Source organism: Triticum dicoccoides, chromosome 5A (assembly GCF_002162155.2).
Source record: "Triticum dicoccoides isolate Atlit2015 ecotype Zavitan chromosome 5A, WEW_v2.0, whole genome shotgun sequence".
Lineage (NCBI taxonomy): Eukaryota > Viridiplantae > Streptophyta > Magnoliopsida > Poales > Poaceae > Triticum > Triticum dicoccoides.
In genome coordinates, this window is record NC_041388.1 from 455,471,068 (window position 1) to 455,477,861 (window position 6,794).

Genomic DNA, 6,794 nt, shown 5'->3' on the forward strand with positions numbered 1-6,794 from the left:
ATAAAGTAGTTATTTACATTTCCTAATATCATGATAAATGTTTATTATTCATGCTAGAATTGTATTAACCGGAAACTTAGTACATGTGTGAATACATAGACAAACAGAGTGTCCCTAGTATGCCTCTACTTGACTAGCTCATTAATCAAAGATGGTTAAGTTTCCTATCCATGGACATGTGTTGTCATTTGATGAACGGGATCACATTATTAGAGAATGATGTGATAGACTAGACCCATCCATTAGCTTAGCACTATGATCGTTTAGTTTATTGCTATTGCTTTCTTCATGACCTATACATGTTCTTATGACTATGAGATTATGCAACTCCCGAATACCGAAGGAACACGTAGTGTGCTATCAAATGTCACAACGTAACTGGGTGATTATAAAGATGCTCTACAGGTGTCTCCGATGTTGTTTGTTGAGTTGGCATAGATCAAGATTAGGATTTGTCACTCCGATTGTCGGAGAGGTATCTCTGGCCCCTCTCGGTAATGCACATCACTATAAGCCTGGCAAGCAATGTGACTAATGAGTTAGTTATGGGATGATGCACTATGAAACGAGTAAAGAGACTTGCCAGTAATGAGATTGAACTAGGTATGATGATACCGACGATCGAATCTCGGGCAAGTAACATACCGATGACAAACGGAACAACATATGTTGTTGTGTGGTTTAACCGATAAATATCTTTGTAGAATATGTAGGAACCAATATGAGCATCCAGGTTCCGCTATTGGTTATCAGTCGGAGAAGTGTCTCGGTCATGTCTACATAGTTCTCGAACCCGTAGGGCCCACAAGGTAGGGGGCGCGCCCTACCCCCCTGGGCGTGCCCTCCACCCTTGCCGCGGCCTCGTGTCTTGTTTGACTTGCACTCCAAGTCTCCTGGGTGTCTTATGGTCCAAGAAAAATCATCGCGGAAGTTTTATTCCGTTTGGACTCCGTTTGATATTCCTTTTCTGCGAAGCACAAAAACAAGGAAAAAACAAAAACTGGCACTGGGCTCTATGTTAATAGGTTAGTCCCAAAAATAATATAAAATAGCATATTAATGCATATAAAACATCCAAAACAGATAATATAATAGCATGGAACAATCTATAGATATGTTGGAGACGTATCACATGTCCTATGAATTCAGGAGACATTATTGTCTAATATATTCAAAGCACAAATTTCTAACTCTACTTTGGCACTCTGAAGCAAGAGTTTCGTACTATGTTGAGTTTATCCCTAATTTCCCGCAATATTCATAAGAAAATCTCCTCAATGAGTGCTCGTCGAAGGAAAGTCGACAACATTGTGGTTTCTCCTAAAGTTGGAATTAACACTCATGGTCGAATGTCGAACGTAAATGATATGAATTCATTGGAACCAAATCACACTACAGTTCCAAGATGTATCTTTCTTATTTCCATGCCACAATTACCAAATATCAATTCTAGTGAAAATATTGCATATACATTAATCTTATGGCACATAATAAAATGCCAGGAAACTGTTTGAAACATACCTTGTCAATATGCGTGGAGTTAGATGAGGGGGTTGATCTTTGTGTGTATCTAAATTTTGATCTACAAGAGTGGACTAAAATGTATTCACAAAAATTTGTGGATGTTCCTAGAGCGGCTCAACTTTAAGCTCCAATAAAAAATGAACATGTAGATGGAATGGCTATGGAAGATGATATAGGTTGCGGTGACATGTTACCAGTTCCTAGAGGGGCACAACCTAAAGTCCTAGTAGCAAATGAAGGGATGGAAGAAGAAATAATTTGTGGTGACAAGTTGGCAGTTACTAGAGGGTCCCAATTTAGCCTTAGCAGTGACAAACATGAATCTACTGTGAGAAATGAACTAGTGGCCCAAGAAGTACTAATGGAAGAAGATATAGGTTGTGATGATAAGTTACTAGATTCTTATCAAGTGCCGGTTACACATGCCAATCAAGATGTTGGCCTCACAAATCATTCTCCGGACAAGGAATTAAACCACAAATGGTCAACGTTACTGCCTTTGCTTCGGTAATTTCAGCAAACCATTTACAGTACTATTTTCTGCATTTGATTCTACTATATAATTTACTTCCTTCCATCAAAGAAATATTGTTGGGACCTTTTTCATCTACTTTTAATTAGTGCCATGATATCACAATTTTCTTCCCTCTAAACTAAATATTTACTTGTTACTAGTAAAATTAAAAAGTTTAGCCTTTATTCTTCCTTATTAGATCCCTTCTTTTACTCTAATAGTATTGCAGATTGTTACTAGGTATGGTTGTTTGATCACTCTTAGCAAATGAAAAAAGTAAAACAAACAGAAACAAAATAAGACTTTAGTAGGAATTAACCATCTTCCTAATATATAGATCATATACGGTAAAAGAACGTGTATGTGCTTCTGCCTCTCTTCCATGCACTCGCACAACATTGGTGATGTTTGCCTAGTTGTCCTCTTTTCACTTTCATCCATTCCCATCGCGAGCGAGCACGTTCCCTAACCACCTAGCCACCTAGCGACCCAAGTGCCGCACCAAGCCCCCAAAACACTATCTAGGTACTGAAGATCGAGGTGGAATCATTTAAACACTGGACATGGCGAAGATGGTGACAGAGTGACGTCGCAAGCACAGGAACAATGCGAGGCGCGGCCCGGGAGAAGCAGCTCATCGTTGTGCAGGAGGTGACACGTATACAGGGGCGGGCCCACCTGAATTCAAGGGTATTCACTTGAATATCCATTATTTTTTTCAAAAAACCAGGTATATATAGTATATATAACGTGTTGAATAAGGAAAAATGATACTGGTCCATGCAAAAAAACAATACTATTTTTTAGGAAAAGAAAAATGATACTGATACTCCAAAACATGGTAGTTAAGCAATTCAGCCCAAAAACAGAGGCAACCCATCGTCTATTTCCCCTCACCACCATGGCCCATTGGCCCAATTCGCTGCGGCACACACCCATCTAGAGGACACGCACCCATCAGCCCATTGGCCTTCTCAAATTTGGCGGTCCATTAAGGAAGGGTGTGACCTTTTGAAACAGGGAATTATACGACGTATTGGCAATGGCCAGAGTACCGACATATTGGCTGATAATTGGATCCCCAAGGAAACAGTACCAAGACCTATAACATCTCTAGTGCTGAATCCCCCAAGGCTGGTGGCGGAGCTTCTGCCTCGTGCTACAACGTCGTGGAATGAGGCATTGGTAAGATCAATCTTCATACCAATGGATGGTAATGCTATTATGAAAACTCCTATATGCACACGCAATGTAGAAGATTTTTGGGCCTGGTATCCGGACAAAAAGGGAAAGTTCTCGGTCAGCTCGGCTTATAAATTTATTTTGAAAACAAAGCTGCAGAGAGAGGAATGGCTAGAGGGCAGGGGTGGATCATCAAATCAACAAGATGAGAAATCATGGGTTGCTTTATGGAAATTAAAAATCCCTTAAAAATCAGAATATTCCTGTGGAGACTAGCCCATCATTCTCTCCCCACAACAGATACTCCGAAGAAGCGAAACATGGCTGTACAAGACACTTGCCCCTTGTGCGGGTGCGCTGACTCGTGAGACATGATCTTGTCTCATGCACCATGTCTAGATGTGTATGGGCACTATCAGATGCTGATATGGTTGCTCGCATGACGAATAATTTGGAGCCCAATGCGAGGCTTTGGCTTTTTGAGCTCTATGATTCTATGGATCATGCGGTTTTCGTTACGATGGTCGTGACACTCTGGTCCATTTGGTATGCTAGGCGCAAGGCAGTCTACAAGGCCATATTTCAGAGTCCACATCATACTATTTCTTTCATAAATAACTTAATTGCGGAACTAGGGCAAGTGCAAACCAGAGACGAAGGAAGGAGAACCCCGGGCATGCCCTCTGTATAGGCGAACATGTGGATGCCTCCCCCGTCTGGCACCGTCAAGGTGAACGTGGATGGGGCAGTAGCTAGGTCACGCCGTGGAGGAGCAGTCGCAGCAGTGTGTAGAGATGAGACAAGCCTACACTACTACAAGATCGTCCAAACGCGACACTACGATCAGAGACCCTTCGACAAAACTGTGTGCGATGCCATAATCACAAACGATGGTGTAAAAGAACCGTCAAAAAGGTGCAAAAACTTTTGCGATGGCAGAGCTATCAAACATGGTTCAGATTTTAGTTGCGTGTGCGATGTAGGGCATATGGTTCAGCTCAATGAACTGTTTGCGATGAGGCGGAACAAAAGAAACGGGCAACCTGATGAAGGCGTGTGCGATATAGAGCATATGGTTCACTCAGATGAACTGTTTGTGGTTAGGCAACACAAAAGCAACGGTCAGCCAGATCAAGGTGTGTGTGATACGTGGCAAACAGGTCCGTAATCAGAAATGTGTGCGAAGACGAGTAATAACACATCGATTGCTGCTTATAAGCCATGTGAATTGCTCTGTCTACAGTAGAATAACATGTATATACAAAACTGAAATAAACATCCAATTACATAAGTGACTATACAGATCATTCGCACACACCTCAATAAACAATTGCATGCATTCTAAAGTAGGAGAAATGATCATCCAGTCATCTACTTCTTGTGACGCTCCCGCCACTGCTATGTTGCTCGATCCCCCGTCTGGGTCAGGAAGAAGACAGTTCCTCATGTCAACGATCCGCCTGTACATCTCGTAGCTTGTGTACACGTCCATGGCCGCGTACTTGACATGTTGTTCATCCAGTCTCTCATGCCACACACTCTGCCAGGCGTTCTTGTCCTTATTGCTCTCTTCCTTCATCTTCGCATAGTAGGGGTCGATGTTGGCCGAGGCGAGGTCAACCAGGGAGTTCAGTTTGTTTTTGTCACTGCCCCAGACCTTGTAGTGGTGCTGGATGTTGACAAGATTCGGGCATTTCAAGTCCGAAACTTTGAGCGCTTTTAGATTGTTGGTGGTGTCCACCATAGCGAAACTGTAGTCGGAGCTGTTGATGAACCTGGAGAAACACTCGCAAGGCCTTGTGGCAAGGTGGTAGTGGTAGACGAGGACGTCATGTCGCAAACACAACCGGGCGACGGCAACCTTCTGATCGTGCCCGACACGACCGATGGTGTACTCGAGGTCGAAGCCGACCACTCCGGACTTGTCCTCGGCAAGGAACTACTCCATAGTTTGGATGGAGCTCTCCACCGAGACCGGATCATTCGTGTACACCACCGAGAGGGCCTTCCCCCTCACATGGGTGTCCACTACGTTATGCATGGTGAACTGCCCGTCGTTGTCATCATCGGCCGCTGGGGGTGCCATTGGAGCCACGAGGAGCGCCATTGGAATTGCTGGATGTTCTCTCTATATGTGTCCTCGTGGGTGTGCTTATTGTGTCGTGTGAGTCGATATATGAAGGTAAATGTCCGTGATCTCTACTACACAACCTTCTTATTGTAGACGTTGTTGGGCCTCCAAGTGCAGAGGTTTGTAGGATAATAGCAAACTTCCCTCAAGTGGATGACCTAAGGTTTATCAATCTGTGGGAGGCGTAGGATGAAGATGGTCTCTCTCAAACAACCCTGCAACCAAATAGCAAAGAGTCTCTTGTGTCCCCAACACACCCAATACAATGGTAAAATGTATAGGTGCACTAGTTCCGAGGGTGAACTACTCCCTCCTTGTCATGGAGAGCGCCGGGATGATGAAGATGGCCACCGGTGATGGATCCCCCTCCGTCGGGGTGTCGGAACAGGGTCCTGATTGGTTTTTGGTGGCTAAAGAGGCTTGCGGCAGCGGAACTCCCCATCTAGGTTACTTTTGGGGGGTTTCTGTATTTATATGAATTTTTGGCGTCGGTCTCACGTCAGGGGGGTTTTCGAGTCATCCACGAGATAGGGGGGCAAGCCCAGGGGGTAGGGCGCACCCTTCACCCTCATGGATGGCTCAGGACTCTTCTGGCCCAACTCTTTTACTTCGGGGGCTTCTTTTGGTCCATAAAAAATCATCAAAAATTGGCACGTCAATTGGACTCCGTTTGGTATTCCTTTTCTGTAAAACTCAAAAACAAAGAAAAAACAGAAATTGGTACTGGCACTGGGCTCTAGGTTAATAGGTTAGTCCCAAAAATCATATAAAATAACATATAAATGCATATAGAACATCCAAGATGGATAATATAATAGCATGGAACAATCAAAAATTATAGATACGTTGGAGTCGTATCAGCATTCCCAAGCTTAATTCCTGCTCGTCCTGGAGTAGGTAAATGGTTAAAACAGAATTTTTGATGTGCAATGCTACCTAACATATTCATCAATGTAATCTTCTCTATTGTGGCAAGAACATTCAGATCCATAAGATTCAAAACAAAAGTTTAATATTGACATAAAAACAATAATATTTCAAGCATACTAACAAAATAATTATGTCTTCTCAAAATAACATGGCCAAAGAAAGTTTATCCCTACAAAATCATATAGTCTGGCTATACTCTATCTTCATCACACAAAATATTCAAATCATGCACAACCCCAATGACAAGCCAAGCAATTGTTTCATACTTTAGTATTTTCAAGATTTTTCAACTTTCACGCAATACATGAGCGTGAGCCATGGACATAGCACTATAGGTGGAATAGAGTGGTGGTTGTGGAGAAGAGAAAAAGGAGGAACATGGTCTCACATCAACTAGGCGTATTAATGGGCTATGGAGATGCCCATCAATAGATATCAATGTGAGTGAGTAGGGATTGCCATGCAACGGATGCACTAGAGCTATAAGTTTATGAAAGCTTAAAAAGAAACTAA